Raw genomic sequence first — 23,612 nt, 5'->3', positions numbered from 1 at the left:
GTTCCTGCACGCTTCGCACTAACCTGTTGTTGACTAGTTGAATGTCACAAATACAGTGCCGCCATGCTGCTGTGTAAGGCGGGATTGCGGTTTCTGTTATGTTAATTGGATCGAGGTCATTCCAGCTGGACACATCTGCTGCTTTGTTTTGTTTTGTGTCTTTTTTTGTGTATGTGTGTGTGTGTATAAGACCCATTTTTCGCAGACTATCGTTATTGACGGGGTCTGGCACATACGCAGTTGATATTCATGTTTTATTGAATCGCAACAATGAATAATTGAGCATCTGTGTGTCTCCGCAGGGCCTCTGTTTTGGCGGCGCACAACGCAATGTGGAGGAAATAAAGATCCTGATACGCTGAAAACCAGAGGTATGAGTCTTCACACTCCACTGGACATTTGTAAGCTGACACAAACACACTTGTGGGTGAACTCGGCCGTGTTTACTCTCTTGCTTACACACACACACACTCACGTACACACACATACATACACAGTGACATGTGAAAATAACCTCATAGCAGATGGCCCACAAAACCTGCTCATTCTGGAGGATTTTCCTTCAATGGATGTGGGTCATAAGGATAGTAGAGCAAGCGCACACACATGCATTAAAGCACATGCGTACACATGAAACGGAGATAGTTGCCACAGGCTAACCTGCTGTCCCAAGTAGGCGCTCATACCTGTGGTGCGTTAGCCTGGGGCGTGCAGCATAATAGTGGTGCGCCGCTGATGTTGTTACAAGTCTGACCTGAAGGTCAGCAGATGCCACCAGCTAAAAGCTAAAGTGTTGGATTCCTTCTTGACCTCCATTTCTGCTGCTGCCATCTTTAATCCGCAGTGCAGCACTAAGGTCGACCTGAAAAATTCCTGCGGGAGTTAAGGTAAGGTCAGCCGGTGCCCACTGCAACCTCTCCTCAGCTCTGACACATCAGTCCTGTGTGTATGTGTGAGTGTGTGTGTGTATGTCTGTTCTCCTAGTCTCATGCTGCATATGTCCGGGGGTAAAACTACGGCAGGAAAAAAAAATGTTCCCATTATTTCCTAATCCGAGTGTGCCTGCTAGGTTAGACTGGAACATGACGGCACTGATATTAGATTGGTTTTCGACAGCCAGCAACAGCACTGTGTTCTTTGTCTCCTTGGAGTCCACAGTGCATAAGCACATGATACGTTTTGTTTTTTTGCTTTTTAAGTGAGCACAATGTTGCATAAAAAATGCACTTTGTTCCTTTGTGTGGGTTTTATGAAGGAGGGATCTGATAAATAACAATGTGGGAATGGTAGAAAGTGCTGATAAGAGAGCCCCCATCATGTATGACAGAGAGTTAGAAAAGAGCATAACTGACACTAGACTCTGCCTTTGATCATTGTTTGATGTTGTACTGTGGTTGCCTGAGGCTAACAACTACTTTAACTGAGCTGAGATGCATGGCACAATAAAAGTTACCGTTATTGTTATTCGTTCATACACTTGGACCGAACTGGCCGCACTGGATATACCAGACTGATACAGAATTCAACTTGTTTAGTTTATTTAATGCTTTTCATTTAACATAAACAGTAAACCTTTGTAAACAGTAAACGTGATATTGGTTCTTGAAATCTAGAAGAAACATTGCAAAGACCATTGTACTGCTTAGAAACATACGTCTATGTCTACCTTGATGTTCAGGAGTCCAGGATCTGCAGAGACAAAGGACAGGAGATGATTTTTAAAGCATGTACTTCATCGGGATTCCTACTGTGATCACAAAAGTTTAAGTCAAGGGTTGAATGTCACATGTTTATGTCTTGAACAGTTAAATAGCTCTCTGTAGTTCTGGAGGTCCAGAGGTTAAAAAACCCTTTTTATTAGTATTTATAAGAACTTTGTAGTAGATAGCACCACCAGGGAGGAGCATGAAAATAGGATAAAAACATACAGACGGAAGGACTGGCATACAACGAAGGTTTTCTGTAGCATTCAGATGGATGTGCCTTACATGATTATTCAGGTTGCTGATTTTCCAATTAATGGCTCTTATGAATGGTTTATCCTTTAACTTTTCACTGTCCACTTAAGATAGACTTGGCAACTTTTCATATATGTTTACATATTTAGCTGTTTCAACTTCATTGAGGATCTCCATACAGGAATTTTTTCACTGTTGACCTTAACATGTCCTATTCATATACTCATGTTCGTGACTGGCTTTGTAGAAATTTAAGATGTAAAAACAGTGGATGACCCTGTAGATCATTATGAAGACAAGGGCAAGTCATTTTATCTTAATGGATACTTACCTGCAGCCTCGCAAAGCTAAATGAACCACCACGCAAGTCGAAAATTACAGCTAAATGAATGTAAACTTTAACTTTACATGACGAAATCACAGACTGAAATACTGGAATTATTCTTGAACTTCAGCATTTCCCCAGTAAGCCAGTTGCACTGCTTGATCTTCACTTTGTCAGAGTCGCTGTGTCTTAGTTTGATCTAAATGGAATCATTGGTGGATATTTGACCCTACAGAAGTTCTATTCATATATGCACATTACTTATTCTTCTTTATTCTTTTAGTTCTATTTGCTAATATAAAAGGTCTCAATATTTCACTGTGTCCCCTACTTACACAGCCAAGTGTTTCACACCCAGTTTTTCACGGGCTGAAAAAGAAGTCGAGGAGAGGAGATGTCATTGTCTTTTTGCAAACTCACAGTTACATTAAGATCTGGTGTCAAATCAGAACTACAGCAATAATTTATTATATAACTTTATTATTTTAAAAGCTGTTTTAAATGTGTAAAGATGAGTAATGAGAACAGTAGGCTGATAAAGTGAATGAATTTAGTTGATGTTTCTAGCTTTTGTGTAAAAGCTTGTACCAAAAGGGTGATGCTAGTTATGGCATGAGTGGAAAATCAGATTGCACTAGTATTTTTTCATCTTCTGTGGGGGTTCAGATAATGTGTCAAAGGCCTATCTGTGCTAAATGTTAAAAATGATATTCCAGGGCAGTTTCTGTGAAGTCGCAGGATGTTCTTGACCTACTTTTAGTACCGAAAGGATGTCAATGCCTGGACTGGTCCAGAACATTTGACTTTGTGATTTCTTCCTCGTTGGAGTTTCCAATCCGGAGCCAGCCTTTCACTAAGGAGACACATTGTAATAAAAAGGCATAAACAAAAAACAAAACAAAACAGAAGAGCAGCAGAAGAGTAACTATAAATGGAGAGCAGGGTTTTAGGGGTAAATTTCATCAATGGTTGAGTGGAAACAAGCTTAACAAGGGCATTCTTCCAGGAAACTGGAGTCAGCTGAGCAAGTGTATTCATTATGCAAGGTTCAGTCATATTTACTCTGATAGCTCCTTTAATATGTGTGCCCCAGTTTCCTGTGACGCTTCAGCATGTTTCGATGGAGCGTACAGCTTGGGCTTGTCGGAGAGCGGAGTCACAGTTTGGCATGTTTCTCAGTCTCTTTTTTTTCATTTTCTGTTTAGAATCTCTACTGTTGACGTGAGGTGGTGGTTGAAATGTAAGAAAGAGCGATGCAGCGAGCGTCAGAAGAAGCTCTGCAGAGCTGCAACTGTAGCACATCAAGAGCATCCTCGCGTTGGGAGCATGGAGCTCGCGAGTGTGTCTGTGCTTCAGCGTTCTTGCTGAGTGGGTGTGATTGTAGGCTGGTGAGAAACAGCAAATGAGTCACCAATTCCAATCATGTTTTCAAGCTTCTGCTCTGTCTCTCAGCGAGTTTCTGCACTGTACAGAGAAGTGAGCTACAACAGCATATTATCCTGACGTCGTCCCAGACATTGATATTCATTTCAGCAATCACTTGAAGCAATGAAACAAATGCACACTTGTGCCTTGAGACTTTAAATCCCAAGAGCTAACTGTTGAACCGCTCCTCCTCCCAGCTTGTTACCTCCACGATAATGGCCATGCCAGTGTGGGCTGGGCAGCTATTCACTGAAATGTCAGTGTTGCCCTCAGTCTGCGGTTCCATTGTGGTTTCCAGTTTTTCTGATGGTAAGGAGATGCAGTTGGGGGTGGAAGTGGTGCCGCTAATGAACAGCATTAAGCTCCACTCTATTATATTGACACATCTGGTGGCATTTTTCATCCGCTTGCTTTCCGTCCTCAGCCTAATTAAGTGATCGGGGCTGCAAACTAAAGCATACCCACTGTAGAACACACAGGAAGCACTCTACGGTAGCTCTCTGAGCTGGTTAACCAGCCTTGAAGTGACTTTGTGAAACCTCAGTGTAATACGTCACATTCAGCCTCAGACTTCTTTTGCCCACTCGATGGCTGTCAATTATCCAACTTTACAGAAAGAACTTTCCTCAGGTGCTATGTCTGAGGAGATGTCAGTGAATTAGCAGCAGCAGCAGTAGTGTTCGACCACACTGAGGCGTCAGCTCAGTGCACCTGACCCTTGGATCATCAGTCAGTACCAGTCAGGTAGTGAGATCTGTCTTAGCTTCTGCTTTGTAAAAACAGTGCTAGCAGAATTCTCCTCATGTGTTTATCAGTTTATGTAATTATCATCATAGACTAGGTGAATGTGGCCGCCTTTTCAAACTTGTCATGGACTCTCCTGATATGTAGAACACTTTTTTGGTTTTAGAATAGGACTGTTTGCTGGTTTTCGAGTTTTGATCAAACTAAATGAGCAATCTGAGCAAGACCTTAGGGCTTTAATGGAAATGTACCTCTTATTTCTCACATTACATCAGCAGCTTGTATCAGTATCATTTCAGATCAATTCCAGATCTTTCAGATGTATTAAAAAGACAATGTGACTCTCCCTATATGTGTTCTTGTTGATTTATATACTTGGTTGGACTGGCAAAGTAAAGTCTGCGTTTCTTACTTACTGCATTTCTTACTTATGAAAATAATTTGTTCTGTTGTTCAAGACTCTTTGCTACGTTTCCCAGAGATCACAGGGTGCTTTTACTACATGTCGGGGAAGGATGATGTGTTTTATTCTGGTCTGTGGAAAAACTGGTGCATTTTATTGCTACTGCAGCAGGTTATTGCCCGGTACAGTTACAGAACAATGTAACAGGAATATCAAGAGTTATAAATATATATATATATAAATATAGATGTACACCCAAACAGTCAAACAGACCAAAAATACAGGTTTGCTTTCCGGTAACTGCCTGCACAGGGAGATTTTTATGCATTCTGGTCCATTCTTCATCTGCCTACCCTGAAATGTTTCTTCTTTTTTTTTTCTTTTTTCAAACAAAGCAGGAGGAGGTGGAAAATCAAACAACCATAGAAGAGGTGGAATGATTGACCACCTGCTCTGAGTGTTTTTTATCTAGACCTCCTCAGAAAGTTCTTTTGATGCTTCACCCCCTCATTCACTTGAGTGGAACTCAGTGTCGGTTGGAAACACATTTCAGTGATATCACTTAACCCCTCATCTATCCATAGCCAAGCTTGTGATCAAGGTTAGGCATGTGGGCGGGGGCCACAAGCAGAAGGCTGAAATTTGTCTCGGATTAAGATGTTTATGAAGTGCGTCTTCTTAAACTGTCAGTGCGCCCCAGGGTGGCTGTGGCTACAATGTAGCTTGCCATCACCATTGTGTGAATGTGTGTGTGAATGGGTGGATGACTGGATGTGTAAAGCGCTTTGGGGTCCTTACGGACTAGTAAAGCGCTATACAAATACAGGCCATTTACCATTTAAACTGATCAGTCGTGTTTATTCGACTGGGGAAGTTTAAAGCTTGTGTATGCAAGTTGGCAGCAGTGTGTTGCTGCGCCTACTGTGCAGATGGTATAGCAACATACCCTCATCCTGCTTTACTGACTGGCCAATTTGCTAAAGAGCCCACCAAAAGCACATCTGCTGCAGCATGCTAATGACTTGCCCTGGATCTGTTAAATAATTTATGTCTCGCACCTATTTCCCGCATCTCCTTGTGAAATTAGACGGGTGAGTAGTTTTTGTGATGACGTAGTCAGCACACCCTCTTTTTCTTCTTGTTAATCTCGACTGCGTGTAGTGGCGGATAAGTACAGAAATAAGAGAACTGGGAGAGCTCCTTGTCTGTAGGCATGCAGGTTAAGTGACTAGGCCACCATATGGCCAGAAGATGAACACTGATTTTTTTTTTTTTTTTTTTTTTATGGGCTAGTTTAAAAATAAGCAGGGTGGGGCAATCACACATCATAAACAACAGCAGCTGTAGCTCTTTGCTGACAAGCTTTAGACTTATTGCCCAGCCCACTGAAAGCTGTGACAGGTATACTGTCGCTGAAACTGTGGGACGCTCTGGATTTAATAGGGCTTCCTTCCCTCACATTTCGATGGGCTTATTATGGACCCGTCTTCACGGAGGCCAACAATAGAGTCTTTCAGTCGGCCATGGCAGGGCTGGAAACCTTACACTAGGGCTGGAAAGATTTCTGGTTTACAAATTAGCCTAATCTTAACCCACCCAGGCAAGACGACCATTGATCCAACAAAGGAAACTTCTGTGGCAGAAACCTCTCAGTCTCCGGGGGTGTGGAGATCACTTCGCAGAGGTTCAGTTATTGGCATGTAGCACATGAAATGGGCCATCATTCCTCACAACTTCCCGAGTTCCTCCTTAGCTTTCTCATTATGGGTTATTTAACAGTTTACTGACTTTGGGTTGTCGAGTGGTTAGTGGTTGTCAAACACTAAGAAAAGACCAATTTGATATGATGCTATCCAGTGTGGCCTGTCAGTAATCAGCCACAGTTTCCATCAGTGCGGTGATGTAGATTTAATTATAATGGGGGCGGGGATAAAGATGGCTGTTGGTCTCCAGCCATATGCTGGCCTCGGGCCCCCTGGGACTAAGCCCACAGCTTAATAATAAGCAGCCCTGCAGGAATTAGTGCTACTTTAACCACAGTGTTTTGACTGATGGGAGAGGTCAGCTGCTCAGCTGATTTGCAACCGCTCATGGGTGGAGGAGAATTAGGAGGAGCCTTGGATGTGTTCAGGATCTCATCTTCTCTGTTATATAGACATCTGGACTTCAGCTGGCCACACTAATGTTTGAGCTTACTGACAGTAATACAGTTATCTTCCATAGGACATTAAACATTCTACTTTAACATATTCCTGAGAGCTGTTCCAGTTCTGCTTCAGTATCTATCAGTACCAAAGAATAAAAATGTATTTTTGAGAATTTTATGAGAATTAGTTGTTTTTCTATGAACCGACCTGTGTAATTTAATTCAATTACAGAGAAAACCCAAACAATCGGGCAACCACTCTGAGCAAGCGCTTTGGCCACAGTGGGAAGGAAAAACGTTCTTTTAACAGGAAGATATGTCTGTCAAAGGTTCTCAGTCATCCAGGTCATTGTAGTATAAGGAGCTTGAAAAGGAAAACCCCTTTACTTCTTTAAGTGTCTTAAAGATGTTTCACCTCTCAGATGAAACAACCAGAGATTACTAATAACTAATGATTAAGTGCAGAAAGGTGTATAAACACAAAGAGAGTGAGAAGTGAAAAAAATGCTCAGTGCATTGTGGAAAACCATGACCATGCTATGTCTTTTGCACTAAGGGGGAGAGAAAACAACTGAAGGAAAGGGAAGCTGGATGTGAGGCAGAGTTTAACCTCTGAGTTGATGACAGTATCAGTCTTGTGTTCTCAGTTTTCTACTGCATGTGTTTCCAGAATGAATCCATACTGTATATTTAGTGCACTAAGCTGACTCGCCACTCCAAAAGACTCCCATCTATCAGTTCCTGCTACATCAGCATCTCTTTAGACATTATCAGTGGATTGATCTTAATAGAACTCACCCACTGTGTGGTAGCCTCAGTGCAGACATGGAACAAGCAACAGGGGCCAAATTAGTTGTGGCCTGCCTCTGGCCTCTTTACTTACCGTGGTGACCTAAAGTCTGCCTCAAAATAGGGAAGCTGTGGTTTGGCAGAACTAATGCTTCCACCAGACAGGGTACATTGATTCTGAGGTGAAATGCAGATGGCAGAGAGATGAAACCCATTTTTAAACTGGCACAGTGATCCATATTGTTATAAAGTATCTGTGCTTCATTCACACACCCATTTATAGATGTATTGATTGAGGCCCAATGTTGTTCCAACTGAGCTAAGGTAAGGCCTCTCCAGAGAGCCAGGTCCACTACACTTGTTGTGTTTGTTTCCATACAGCTTATCAAAGATTGAACCATGAGTGATGGTCAGTCGGTCACTCAGCATCACTGCCCTATCGCTTGATGCAGCCTCAAACCGCAAAGAATAGGTCGTCGTTGCAACACTCCAATGCACTCCAGTTCTGCTAGGTGTTATATATTAGTATGTACAGCAGGGGTGCCCAATCCTAGTCCTCGAGAGCTACCGTCCTGCAGCTTTTAGATTCATCCTTGTTCCAACACACCTGAATCAAATGAATGTCTTGTTATCAGGCCTTTGCCAAACTTGATGACATGCTGAAGAGGTCATCAAACCATTTGATTCAGCTGTGTTGGAGTAGGGATGCATCTAAAAGCTGCAGGACAGTAGCTCTCGAGGACTAGGATTGGGCACCCCTGATGTACAGTGTCAGTGCTTTGATCTCCGGCTTCTCTAGGCTACATGCCAAAGAATCCTTGAGTAAGACATTGAACCCTGTATTCATCAATGTATGCATTTGTGTGAGTGTTAGGTTTTCAGTGCTCTTACAGCATTGCCCTCAAACAATTCAAACATGATACGGCAGGGTTGCCTAAAGAAATAAATGCTGACATGCAGTTTTGTGATGAATACATATGTCATCATTTTCCACTTGTGCAATCAAGCAATGCTGACAACCTGATCAAGAAGCATTTCAAAGAGCCCGGTTTCCATCCCCAACTAGTCAGATGTATTGTAAAAGTGGCACAATATTAGGCTGGTGGTTTTAATCAGCCTTCTTAGCTCCGGAGGTAGTGCAGGTGTTTGCTGGTTTTCTTCCAGCTTCTAAACTGATAGATTGGTGGTTCAATCCCTAGCTGCACTGTTAAAAAAAAAAAATCCTAGAAAAACAGTAATATTCCGGCAGTTGGGGCGCCAAAATAATACCAGAAAATAACTTTCTCATAAAAATACGGCTATTTTCAGTAATGACAGTACAGTTTGTTGCCCTAATTTTACATGGGATTTTGCCGTTTTCAAGTGCTTTTAAACATTAAATTAGGAACATGTTAATGTGATTAAACAATTAAATTACCTATAAACAAGGTCAATGAATGTGGCAATATGAATAATAATACTTAAATGTACAGGAATATACAGTTAACAGTTGGTTTAAATAATAATGGATTGCATGCCCTGGGACAGACTGACAGAGGCGAGGCACCATCGGCCCCTCTGGCCATCACCAGTAGGCAAAGTGTCTTGCCCAAGGACATAACGACCGAGACTGTCCGAGCCGGGGCTCGAACCGGCAACCTTCTGATTACAAGACGAACTGCCAACTCTTGAGCCACGATCGCCCTAAATAGCAATAATAATAATTATTATTATTATTTGATGTAAAAAAAGTTTATGAGAATCATTTTATATGTTTTTCCATAGCATTACATTTGAATTTAACAGTTCAATCTTTCAAATAACGGACACATATTTGTGAAATAATGATACATTTGTGAATGTATTTTAACAATCTAAATATGCATATGTACAGACAAATACATTTAAAAAACAAGAAAATTATGTTCTATTACAATACAGTGATTTTACGTTAATTTACATTTGAAATGTGATATCACAGTCTATTTATGTAAATTTAATGATATTCTAGAAGAACAGAACAGAACTGTAAAATACACAGTAAAATACTTTTATATTAGGATTTTTTTTTTACAGTGTGCTTTTGTCTGTATACCAAATATCCCTGGGTAGACACTAACCTCAAGGTGCTGCCCCCTGTGCCAGAGGTTTCTTCCTGTTAAAAGGGAGTTTTTTCTTCCCACTGTTCCCAAAGTGCTTGATCACAGGGAGGTCATCTGATTGTTGGGGTTTTCTCTCTGTTATTATAGATTCTTTACCTTTTACTAAGAAACGCCTTGTGCTGACTGCTGTTGTGATTTGACACTATATAAACTGAACTGAACTGACTGGCCTGTTATCATAGGCAAAATGTCTTCTGTTTGCATAGAGGAATAAATTCAATTGAGCATTTAACATATAGGAGAATAAAGTTTTAATAAAAATGTACTTTTAAAGTTACCCTTTAAGAAATTGTAATTGTAATATTGTAAGATAAAGACCCTACAATAATACAATGAAAAAAGAGAAAACCCCACCAATCATATGACCCCCTATGAGCAAGCGCTTTGACAACAGTGAGAAGGAAAAAACCCTTTTTAACAGGAAGAAACCTCCAGCAAAACCAGGCTCAGGGAGGGCCATGACCAGTTGGGGGTGAGTGGATGAAGACGGAACAAAGACATTCTGTGGAAGAGAGCCGGAAATTAGTAATAACAAATAATTAAATGCAGAGAGGTGTATAAAGACATAGTGACCTTAATGACCCCAATTTGTCAGTAGGGTCTATACACATAGGTGTGTTGTTTTTGTTGAGTGATCAAAGTGGTTTAAAGGCAAATTGTTTAATCGGAAACTGTCAGCATGTGCTGTAGGCACCCTTGCAGTTTGGTGTGTAACCCTGTTTGTGTGTGCACGTTTGAGTGTGTAGCCACGTACATAAAGCAAGCAAAGACAAAGAATGATGAGCCTCAAAGATTATCCCCAGCCGGAACACAATCCTCTTTGGAAGCGCTGTGCATTGGAGGGCGTATCTGAGTCTGGGTGCTGTCTAGACGCTGCTGCTGCTCATCTGTGTGTGGAGGAACGTGCTGTACTAAGCCAGACAGCTGCACACACTGGGTGCAAAAAGTCACAGCTGGATCACAGCATCTCATGTCAGAAGTCGCCCAGCCACAGTGACAAACAAACTCACTCTGATAGAAACACTTGCATGCAGTTTTCTATACACTCTCTCCCAAAAAATATCCCCTTGTGGGTCGGCTTCATTCACAGGCTCCTAAAGCATCGCGGTTGCTGCGTCATTTGTAGTCCCAGACTCTTCCCGACCCAACTCTGGCAGCAGAGCAAGGACCCACAGTACTGAGTGTGCTCTGGAATGTGGTAACCTAGCAACGGGGCCGGAGAGACAGATCAGGTTGGCGATGGGCGACCATGGCTCATCTGCTTAAAGGAAGACCCTGCCTCTAAACGGGACGTCACCCTCAGCTGTCATTCATACATCTGGAATTTTTTATTGGTTTCTCTTTGCTGTCAAGTCTGTTACCACAGATTGAAAAGCAATTCATGCATGTCTATTCTGTATTTAGTTCATCAAGGCTAATGATGCCACCCAAATGGACGTTTGGGTCTAATGTTTTCGGCTTCTGGCACTTGAGGCTCTCACAAGTGTCGTTTGCGCCAAATGTAGTCCAGGCATCAAGTTCTTTTTGGGCTAGATGTGGCACAAATACCACCACCACACATCTGCTCGCCCTTGTAAGGTGGACTTGTGGCTGCACTGAGACAGCCACACTCACCCTGAAAGCAGCATCAGTCTAGGCCAAATGCCACAACGAAGACTGCAAATATGCAACCAAATATATCTTGCTGTAGCTGAAAAGAAATCTGACAACAAGAGAGCAAAATCAGGCCTGAACATCAGCTTGTTTGCTGTTTATGATGTAAGCCTCAGCCATTAAGTGAGCTAAAGTATCTGATATGTATAAATAATACAAAGAAGTTATATACAGTAATTAAATTAGGCTAAATAATTTGCATTTAAATGAGAATACATTTTACTCAGTACACTCTTACGGTTGTATGTACTTATTTGTTATATGATCTGTTACTTTTTCTTTGTGCTGTAAGTGGAAAAATACCCAGGTGTCTCTCCCAATGTGCCGAAACACTGTGGTGTTATAGTGGATGATTAATGTTAAATGAACAGGAAGCAACATAACCCTCAATAATAAAAAGTGGGGGACAAAACAACTTAGATAAGTGTAGTTTTCTGTGGCGAAGAATTTGCAGTTTAAAGATGAGATATGGAGCTTCATTTTAACCGATTGATGTCAGAGAGAAGTATTGCGTCAAACTCGTGTGTCCTCTGTGTACAACATGATGCATGCATGTTGCTGTTTTGTACTAAAACATGCATATGATATGAAGAAAGAATACCATACAAGCTTTGGACGGAAACATCATAGTCAGCTGCCTGAAACACTTTACGAGCTACAAGAGCCACAGTCAAACCCCTGTTCAACTAAGGTAAAATGCAGAGATTCAGAGCAGGGCACGTAGGCCTCTGTGGCGTATTTTTAGAATGACTGGTAAGACATTTCCTCAGCAAAACTGCCTTCCTCCAAATGGAAGAACTGAATAGTTATTTTCAGTATATTTTTTCATGCCTAAGCCATTATTACGTAGCTCTCCTACAACCTTATTCTCAGTGACATGAATGGAAACTTGCTTGCATGCTTTAAGGTATATTTGGGGCTTTAACCACATCCTGCTAGCAGTCATAATGTGATGATGCTCAGCTAGCTGTCAATGTGTTATAGCACTCTGCCAGCAGGATTCAGCAGACTGTTGCACCTTCTTCACATTTTTACATTTACAGGAAGGTGCATCACCCAGTAGTTACAGTAAACATGGTTGTTTTGTAAGTTTTGACTTTTTGTTAGATTTTCTTCTATCAAGATATTTCCTCTTGGTATTAACGTTGAATATCAGCTGTTAAAATACAATGGTTTCTGTTTCTCAAAGTATTACATAGACACAAAACTATTGACATCTCACATAGATTTTAAAAAACATTTTTTAACTGGTGACAACAGAGCATGCTATGGTGTGATATAGTGAACCGCTATAAATGGGCCTTAGTGATTATAACAAGAATAAAACCATTATGGCCTGTTGTCAGTTTCACCATCAGCCAAATTTGAATAGTTGTTGTGTGGTTATGGTCAAAGTATTCATGAGCTAATTTGAGCAGACTGTTTCTTTTAAGGAACTTGTTTGGGATTCTCCAGAGGACTAGAACTGCTTCTGCTGTCTGATTTGTGATATTGCGGTAGCGTAGCAGGATATGGGTTTTGAATGTAAAGGAGGGTTCGAATCTGGGTTATCTCCTAAATGTATGCCTCTGATGGTATGCATTACTTGAATAGTCATCTTCTAGGCAGCAGAAAGTCTGAGTGCAAGCCTCCCAATGGAGAAATGCGTTGTTGATCTCCAGCAGAGGGCGCTGTATGGAGCAGCTCTTTAGTTTTAGAGCAGGTTTTAGAACACAGACTTTTTACCTATTGCCCCAAATGTGTTACAACACAGCATCTAGCTTATTAGACGAGATCAAGTAAAGAGCAAGGAAACTGTTAAACTTACCTTCAGACGTCTGTGTTTTTATACTGCCCAATGGTCAGATGTTGAAGAGTTTGTTTTTAAGTGTAGCTCAAGAACAGTTCTTTGTTTCAGTTTATCTAATTTGTGTTTTTACTGGTGACATCTTTGTGGCATAAACCAGAAAACCTTCAGAAGTCTGTAGATCCTTGTGACCTGAATTATTCTTTACTTACGCTGTAATATGCCCGGGATGCTCGAGGATTTCCATGATGCACTGAGCATATCTGTTTATACACCACTCTGCATTTAATCATTAGTCATTATTAATATCTGGATCGCTCTCACATCTTTTGTCATGTCTTCCTCTCCTCACTGCCCTCACCAGATGGCTCCGCTCTCAGAGCCTGGCTCTGCCAGAGGTTTATTTTTGTCAAAAGGGAGTTCTTCCTTCCCACTGTCACCAAGTGCTTGCTCAAAGGGATTGTGTGATTGTCGGGGTTTTCTTTGTATTATTGTAGGGTCTTTACTTTACAATATAAAGCGCCTTGAGGCAACTGTTGTTGTGATTTGCACTAAACAAATACATTTGAATTGAACTAAACTGATTTGAATTAAATTGAATACAGCATTCAACAGTGTGCTCAGATGTGTTGGTTGCCCATGAAGGACGAGCAGCACATTAGCCAGGTTTTATCACAGTAAATGTGTTCCATATCAGGCAAAAGCCCTTATATTGCTTCCCTGTAGTCTAAGTAAAAGCCCGTACCTCATCATCGTCTGTACAACTTGTTTTCTATTAATAGCATTTGAATAGAGAGCGTGACCCTGACACTGCTGGCATTTGTCGTGCTGTCTTGGATGCTGAGGACTTGGGGAAGTTGCAGCATTACACTCTAACAATGTTTTATTTCCTCCTGTTTCCTGTTGAGAATGCAGTCAGCGCAGCAGCAGCAGCTTCAGGCTGTGCTCGCTAATGCGAGGATGTCTTGACAGCAGGGCTTTCCTGTGCAGGGCACTAGAAGTGTTGATCTGCAGAATTTCTTTCTCTGGTGCATAGCATAGAGAACACTTTGATCACACAGAACACATTCATCTGTACATGACAGACAGTCACGGCCTGTAGACAGTCTTTTTCAAATCCTCTCTTTGGGATGTCATTGTAATAGGGTCAGGTTAGGTGGGGTGTTTGCTTCTACTTCCTATGTGTCCAATTTATCATCATTACTGCAAAAATAACCTCTTAACCTCCAGCAGGTCACCAGAAAGCCACTTACGGGAGAGATTTAGGGATGTTAGAAGTTTAGCAGTCATGTAGATATGGTGACAGATCATTTATTTAAAATATGAACATTATATTTTATTGACAAGACACAGACTCAGATGTTAGGATGGTTGCAGAATATCCTACTAATGTTACAATTACATTATGTTAGCATAATTATGTTATGTTAGCCATTGCAAACACGCAGCCTGGTGTACAAAATGTGACCTGACAATGGCAGTGCTAGATGTATCAAACAAAAAGGTAGCATGCAGTTTAGGATGATGTAAGAAGGATGATATTTTGGATGCTTTTACTGTCAACTGAAGTCTTTGGACAGATGTGGTGATTAGGTGATTTGCTAAATTGGAAGTATTTCCTTCCTTATTCCAAAAAACCCCCATAATGCCTTTTGAGAATCAGTTGTGATCCCTGGGTCCCCCTTAAACACAAAGTACTTCCATACTCTGCCATTCCTATCAATGAGTCAGAGCAGCGCTATCGTAGCAACTGCATGAATAGCCATCTTCCACGTGTAGTTGTTACTATGCCATCTGTAGTTTTTTGGGCTTGTGGGCTTCCCTCTTCTTCTTCTTCTTCAGTATGTAAAGCAAGATTAGAACACTTGTGTCCTCAGTACATGCTGTACATTAGCAATGGTATCTACAGTACCAAAGAAAAAGTGCCTTTGCTTTTTACATTTTTTAAAGTATCAGTTCTCGTGATGTAGGAGTAAAGTTAGGCTGCATTTTGACTTTGATTAGTAGTAGAAGCTATCAACTATTTTCTTTTCTTAATTTGTATTTTACAGGAAGAGCTACGATTGGACACATGCTTTGAATCTATTTTCTCCTTTCCTTCTCCATATTTTTATTGTTAGACTCTACTTTGCATAATTCACAGTTCAAATGTGTAGTTATTTCATACTGGGGATTGATGTAGCCCCTCTCTTCATCACTGGCCTCAAACGATACAAAACCACTGCCAAAAATAAAAAGTTTGCACTCATGGGAGGATTTGGTCATGGGTCTATTTTAATAATAAACTTCAAGTGTGTGTTCTAAGGACGTCGCTGACATGCTGACCAACTACCCCGACCTGCAATTACTGTTAATGAAAAACGATCCTTTAGCCAAGATGGACATTTTAACACCACATGAGGAAGTTGGTGTTAGTACTCAATGTTGTGTAATGTGATTGGTAGTACTTGTACACTCCTCAAAAGTGTGTGTGTATATATATATATATATATATATATATATATATATATACACGTGTGTGTGTGTGTGTGTGTGTGTGTGTGTGTGTGTGTGTGTGTGTGTGTGTGTGTGTGTGTGTGTGTGTGTGTGTGTGTGCTCAGCTGGTTCAGTCCTATCACATGATCGCAAAAATATTTCTGAGGTGGCAAAATTATAGTGACATTTGCGAAATGATTGAGGAACTATTTACATGTTAGGTTTTCTGCCTTGCTCAGTTGAAGCAAAGCACTTGAATAAAACCGAAAGCTAATTGACAGTTTCCTCCAAGCAGCTGATGAATATTTCAATGAGGAGAGAGTAGAGGTAGCATCTTGTGTTGGTGTTGATTCATTCAGGGCTCGGGGGAAGAGTGGGGGGGGCTGCCAGGTCAAGTCCTGGACACAGCTGCATTATTAACAGAAGGTCAGCTGTCAGCACGTCTGCAGGGTTCACATCAAGCAGCTCCCTGTGTTTCTGAGCCTGCGGCTGGGATGTTTGTAACCTTGTAGGCCATTTAATGAAGGTTCATGAGCTTTCTCTCATAGCCTCCACGTTTTTTTTTTTTCTTGTTCAATAAAGCAGAGACAGACCACAAGGAGCACATAAGACAGAGCATCTGGAACAAGTTTTATTACCGAACCATAAAAACACATACAAGATGCAGTGTCGTGAGTGAGCGCCTGGGACTATTGAGATGAATAACTTATAGGGTTGTAATAAAATAAGGGATTTTACAAATTCATATTCTCTAAAATACATAAATTACACACCTATATACCTGGTTAATAGGAACAAAAACCCAAGACTTTTCTTGTGATCCACAGACCAGTGGATGAATCACTTGCTGTTAAAGTTGCTGTTCAGTGTTTGTAGGTTCAGCTCCTACCTGAAGACACAGCATGTCTGGAGCAAAATAATCGTTGTCTCGCAAAGTCTAAGAGTTCTGTCTCCACCCTGGAGGATCACAAGGTGTCGACTGTCATCTTCTCCCAGCTCTTCATCACTGTCGGTGCTTCTGACGCTGAGCCACCCTGACACAATGGTGTCACGGCGGGCCCCACCCAGCCTGAGTTATACTGACAGGAGTAGGGAGGACAGAGACACGTACCTTTCTCCACAATGTGGAGAGTGCTGGGAGAGATGCAGTTGGGGCCTGTGTTGTTGTGATCTACGCTCACCCACCAGGAAGGGATGCAGACAAACGTGTTGTCTGCATCTCAGCTCTCTCCCAGCAGAGGCAGGAGGAAGGCTTGATCTTGCTTTGACAGCTCACAGCTCATAATCCCACCCTGAGCGGAGATGCTGCACCCTGAAATGAACCATGAAGCAGTGCATTTTATCCTCTATGGAAGTATCCTGTTCAGGCTGAGGAGCTCACAAGATAGAGTCGGATTTTTAATGAAGGGTGGTTGGGGCATCCTCTGGAAGACCTCCTGCAGAGATAAAGTGCCGCTGAGCACACGATTATGAAGCCCTTTGCTTTCCAGACTCTGCTCCACCCAGCCTCTTTAAAATAAACTGAAGCCAAACCGCTGCATGACTACTTACTTAAGGGCAAAATGGAGAGTTTAGCTCTTTAAATGGGGAAGCTAGTAGCAGCTGCACATGCCAAGTGAAAATATATTTTCACATTTCCTGCCTTGTTTTGTTCCTGGGTCATTAATCAGGGCCTGTAGTCATAACCGAGTCACTGCCAGCTAAAAGTAGCTTTCTCCACGTGTTCCTTTTGAAACCCGACCAGCTGAAGTGTCTTTGGTCACTTGTGTGTATTTTTCCTTTGCTAGTCTGGTTCCCTAGAAAACGGAGCCTGCTCTGTGTGAAATGGTTTGGTCGGCCTGGCAGAGGCCACCCTCTAAGCAGCAGGATTAGCTCGGGGAGGAAAGGACCGCAGATGCTGCAGCAGTGCTGTTGTGTCAGCACTGATTCCTCTGTGATGTGGCAGGTGACCTCAGTGAACCCACAGCTGAATAAGGACTACCAAGCTCCAAGCCACACAGACATGGTGATTTTTAAGTCCATCATCTGACTGTAAAAGTTGATTGTCAAATTAGAGTGGGATTAATTCAAATTTTTTTCCTTCTATCAAACAAATGTCTCTTTAGCAAGGTTAGATTATTATTTTACTGACAATCCAGATCAAATAAAAGCAAATATAAAGACTAGAGTGCAAAGTTGACATAATTTAAAAAAATAACCTATAAGTAAATTTTTGAATAAATACACTATTTTTTAAAAAGAAAACTCAGTTAATCATCATTTAATGCATATACATACAGGATAATTAATATATAGGTAAGTTAATACAGAAGCAAATTAAACTGAAATAATTAGAGAAATGAAATGATTACCAAATGAAAGAATATCAACTAAAAAATTTTTTTTGGTGCAATACATTTAAAAAACAAATACTGATTGAGTTTTCATTTACTGATTCATTTATTTTGATTCTGGCAATTTTTGGGTCGCTGTATTTACAGGTCCAAATTCTTTTTAAATTAAAGTGCGACATTTTGCTCCAATGGCTAATTTATTTTTCTTAACCTGACCTTTTCAGTAACCCCACAAAGTATTGCGGCTGTTGAATAACTGATAAACTCTCTAAGGTTGCCAAGCATTCAGTCAGGCTATTCTTAGATCCTCGTCAGTGAACAGTGTTTCACAGCTTCACACAGTGCTGTGCAGAGTAAAAGCAGAGCGACTGGACACTGAGGCTGGGTAAATATTATCGTTGAACTGTTGACTCAAGTGTAGTGACCTGGCTTTTTAAATCGGGAGGCTGCTCACATGTTTATGCCTAATAGGTTGCATTTGGTAATCTGCAGCTGTAGTGAGAAACAGGTTGTGGGGTGTACTCTTATAGTTGGTGTACATATCAATAAATCAGACAGGAAGCGATGGAGTGGGGCCTGTGAGTACATCCTTCCATCTGTCTGTGTGTGAGCGACTGACCTTGACTGGCACAGAGATCCTCCCTCCACAGGACGCTGCATGACAGCGGTGGGACGGCACGCTGCGAGGGCACAGACAAGGCTTTGCCCCAGCAGAGCCGGGCGCAGCATGTGACACCCCGAGCCCATCATTAGCCTGCTCCTTTGTCAAGCCCCTGCACCCACGTACATTTTTCTCTCTTTCTGTCTATCCATTTCAGCTCTCACCACCTTCTTTTCCACCCCCCTGTCGACTCACTCCTTCACTTCATCTCCGTCTCACACTTGCCTCCCCATCTTCCTCCAGTGTTTGAGCCACCGCTCTTCCTCCTTTGCTTCATGCCCTCCTTTCGGGCCCCGTAATCATTTTCTTCTGCATTATTACTCTATGCCAACCTCTGATTCTCTGTCTCGCTGATTCAGGGCACAGATGATGTGAAGTGGACAGTTATTTTGTGATGTGTCGTCTGTTCTACAACAGTGAGAAATTACACGTTTGGTTGAATGATCAGTGGCCAACCTGAGCAAGCTGCAGAAAAAGGTGGTGCGAGCAGCTTCGTGTTGGGACTTCGTATTACTTGTGGGCGGTGTCAGATAGCTGTCATGTACACCTCCTACATTTTGGAATTTCTGGGTCTCTCTGTTCCCCCAAAGGTCAGCATTGTCAAGGGAGCTTAAAAATGAATTTGCATGAAATTGCACGCTGTATTAATGCACATGAACTGATGTTTTTAACAGGGGGCAGAGGAATAGCTCATGCAAACACACTTTAATTTGACTTTTATTGTTGCTCACTGTGCGATTTCTATATAAACTGTAGGTCAGATCAGAGAGTTTCACACTAACTCTCCTGAGCATCTTTTTGCCTTTATTTAACCACAGCAGGCAGGTATTGTGAGGCTGCTTTTGCAGTCAGAGTCAGCTTTAAGTATGAGCTTATATTATGTTAAATATGTACACCGTATATAAATGACAATTATTTTAAAACCTGATGTTTCTAATTAGGCCGTTGCCATCTTCATGTTTTGATGCTAGAAGTAATGAGTGAGGGATCAATGGGAAAGCACTGTGCACTCCTGGACAGTTTGACAATAGCAAGGTTGCCACACACTAAGTCATACCCTGCTTTATCATGATTATCCATCTGACTCTAAATCGTATGATAAAATGCATAATGGCCTTCAGTGGGATTAAAGAAGAGTATAAAAGTAGCGATTGAGATCATAATTCATTAGTAAAATGGGAATAGTGAGGTTATAAATTAAATGAGATTGACTTTTATACAAGAATGACTTCTTTTTTGTAACTAGTTGCCCCTTGTTGGCCAATAGAAAGAACACAAGGTTTGGCTCTACTTATTGAATGGTTACATCCTATATAAATATTATGTTTGGAATATGAAATAAGAGTAATAGTTCAGTCATTCTTGGAGGTAACTCCAGTTCTATGAGTATATGTCATGGGCACTTTTACTTTTATCAGCTCCTTCATACGTCATCATTAAAAGAGTAAGAGTAAGTACAGGAGCTCGTGTTCTTGCTCTGGTGAAGTCACCACTTTCCTTTCTTCTCAATCTTTAGTCTAGACAATCTCACCAGGATTTGACCTAAGCCCTTCAGTGTTCAAGGGGAAGGAAAAAGCCTTCCCTCAGGGGTTAATGTAACATTGTGTCCTCCACCTCCATCTACTTCAACCACTCAGAGCCTTCTCCCTCCTCTCCTGATTTTAATGAACCTCAATCCATCACCTCCCCATCAAATATGAATGCAGTCAGGGAGTGCTGCCTTCAATGGATGCCTCCAAACACAGTGACATACCTTCAGGCCTGCACAGCCATACAATGAATTATTTACCCAAGCACACGGTTGGTCGTGCTTCTGGTCAAAGCCCCCACTACCCTCCTTTATCCCCCCATCTTTTCTTTGACAGGAATCATATTTCACACCGAGTTAATCTATATTCATTCCTTTAACTCCTTTAATGATCCTCTTCACATCTTTAGGTGCTTTAGGTCTTTGGCTCCAATTAAAGAGCCTAATGAATTTTGACCATCCAATGAATAGACTTTTGTGTTAACTAATTATAGATCCAACTCCACTACTGGTCATGTTCTGCTCTGTAATTGGATTTTCACCAAGGGTTTATTGATTTCATGTTGAATAAGGATGAAATATGGAAGGGGTGCTTAGTGTGATGTGTAGCATGCGAGGACGTGGAGAACTGTATTGCTTTCTTGTAAAGATTCATTTTAAAGGCAAATAATTCACGTTGAATAAACAAATTTTAGAGACATTTTGCAGAAGTGCCTAGTGTTGGTGGTAGGCAGTGATTAGGCACCTCTATAGCAGCTCCTGCTGCTATAGAGGTGCCTCTCTTCTCCTCTGGGTGAGGAGAAGAGAGACTGCAGGGAATAAACAGCAAAACAGCCCCTACGGCAAGCAGGTGGCTTTTTTTTTTTCTGTGGAGGAGGAATAATTAATCAGTGGAGAGGGCAGTGTGAAAAGGAGGGAAGGAAGTGGAAAAGAAAGAGATGAAAGGGGCTTCAGTTCAAAGACAGCAGTCAGTGATGAGCCTGGGCCTCAGTGGGCCTGCAGCAGGCTATGGAGGAAGGCCCCAGACAAACGGGGCTGTCTTTGGAGGAACGCAGAGTACATTCAACATGGAACCAGTAATCTGATTGCATCAGTGATTGGTCTAATTGATTTGAGTTTTAAGAAAAGCAGAATTATTGCATTGTGGCCTAAAGATATTTTTAACATAAATGAAGTTTCATGGCTGCTCAATAACATTAAAATACCTAATGAGGGAATATTGTTTAAAGAAGTGAAGGTACCCTCGGAATGGGATAAAAAAAAGGTAATCTATAACAAGGAGAACTGAAGATCTTGTTGAAGCTCATTTTTAACTGACAGGTTACAGAGACATCTTTTTTCTTTCATTTGTCACCACAAGCCTTGTTATGGATTTAGAACCAGCTGAAATCTGTCTGTCTGGAGCATCAAAAACTGTCAGCTACCAAACGTCTGGCATCAAACGTCTGGCCAGAGGCAGCGTGCCTGCCTGAAAATAATTGGCAGTTTTTTTGAACAGCTGGTAAATGAGTCATTGATCGTTAAACCTGAATGAAATGGCTGATGCCAATTAACAGCTGTTCAGCCACCAACCTTTCACCCATCCACTTTCTATGGCTTATCTCAGGTTTGGTCACAGGTGCAGCAGTCCAAACCACCTTCTCGCCAGCCAGAGCTTATAGCTCTTGTGGGAGGGATACCCAGGCATTCCCAAGCCAGCTCAGGGACAGTGTGTCCTCTGTCTGCCCGGGGGTTCCTAAATGGTTGATAGCCCAAAACACCTCAGCGAGGAGGTTTCTATCCAAATACCCAACCAACCTAGATTTTCCTTTCAATGCAGAGGAGCAGCAACTCGTCTCTGAGCATCTCTTGAGTGACCGAGATTCTCACCCTGTTTCCGAGTTCCTTCGAGGAAAAACCATTCCTGACATTTGCATCTGATATACTATCGGATATATTACCAGCTGACTGCAAACATCCAATAGAGTAAAAAGTTACTGCATAAAAAAGTACCCAGTGGAAATAGACAATCATATTCTTCTGCTCAGTAGGAATCCCACAGTCTGCTATGTCAGCTACACAGGGAAAGCAACAGCTAAAAAGGCCCAATGTAAGTGCCTTTTTCTTCCTGTAGGGGTTGGGCAATATACCCTCCATTTTTCCACGAGATACTTATAACTGGTGACAGACAGACATGGCAATTAGCTGGAAGTCTTAAGCCAGCTATTCAGTTTTGTAAAGCTTTTCACTGCTGTTGCTAGCTGACTGACACATGAGCTATGGTTATCCATTATTTATAAAAGCTGAACAGTTATTTTTCCCATTTTTTAATGACTAAAATAACAAACATGCTTGTATCTTAAAACAGAGATATGATTTCTGTCATTAAAATTGCTTAAATTTAATAAATTAACGTCATTTCACCCACTCGGCCGTCAAAGTTCAAATGTAAAGGATCTTTTAACACATTTTAAAGGTAACCTAAACAATTAAGAGGTGCCAGGTCTGCTTCTATTCCAGCAGAGTAAAGTAGAATAGAATAACAATCCTCTGACTTTACACTGTCTCTATCTTCTGCTACCACTGTGGGTGACAGCAGGGCCTTCATAGTGCTTTTGAATTGCATATTAGTGTTGAGAGTTGCTCTGTGTGTGCATCATTGGGTGCATTTACAAGTCTATTTTTCTCTGTGTCATCGCTCTTTATCTGTCTTTAATCAGAAGCAAAAATGTGTCAAAAGCATGGAGCTCTGTGTGACCAGCTGTAATGCTAAACCATCCATCCTGGAATATAGACCTGATCTGTCATCATCCTTCCTCCATAGATTAGCATTTAACAACAGGAACAGCTTTCCATCCAGCTCAGAGGGATCAATACATCGGTTTCCCTTCTATAAAATCTGATTCTGCCTCTGCCAAGTGTGGGTTATGTAGAGGGTCAGAATACACAGCAGCTGATATTGGCTTCTGCTGGGAGCATATGATTAGAGATGCTCTACAGTCTCGCGCTGAGCGTAGTGTTGCTGCTGTTGTCGCCTAGCCTTCCCTGCCTTCCCTGCGTCCTCCTGTCACTGATCATTACAGCGTCCCCTGACAGAGTTGGCATGCCGTGTGCTGGTGCACCGCTTCTTTATGCATAAGCCTTGTATTCGCTCTGTCTGCTGGTTTCATACCTGTAGCATAGGTCAGATCAAGTTCAGCCAGAGGATGAAAAGGGTATCGTCCACTCCTGATTTTCATCCTTACATAACGAAGATGTCCACACTT

At 41.6% G+C, this 23,612-nt stretch overlaps 1 protein-coding gene across 3 annotated transcripts in view; it reads left to right on the top strand.

Annotated features, from left to right (window-relative positions):
* fynb (FYN proto-oncogene, Src family tyrosine kinase b) overlaps nucleotides 1-23,612 on the top strand; it is a 79,610-nt gene that overhangs the window by 16,882 nt on the left and 39,116 nt on the right. For 2 of the 3 annotated variants that reach the window (XM_031735956.2, XM_031735954.2), the window contains exon 2: nucleotides 303-371. The gene's annotated coding sequence lies outside the window, so the exon portion shown is untranslated. Of the gene's footprint in view, nucleotides 1-302; nucleotides 402-23,612 lie in introns of all 3 variants that reach the window. The other variant, XM_031735955.2, reaches the window with a different exon arrangement.

Source organism: Oreochromis aureus, linkage group 15 (assembly GCF_013358895.1).
Source record: "Oreochromis aureus strain Israel breed Guangdong linkage group 15, ZZ_aureus, whole genome shotgun sequence".
Lineage (NCBI taxonomy): Eukaryota > Metazoa > Chordata > Actinopteri > Cichliformes > Cichlidae > Oreochromis > Oreochromis aureus.
Note: the sequence above shows the minus strand (reverse complement) of the source record. Positions and strands in the feature narration are given on the sequence as shown.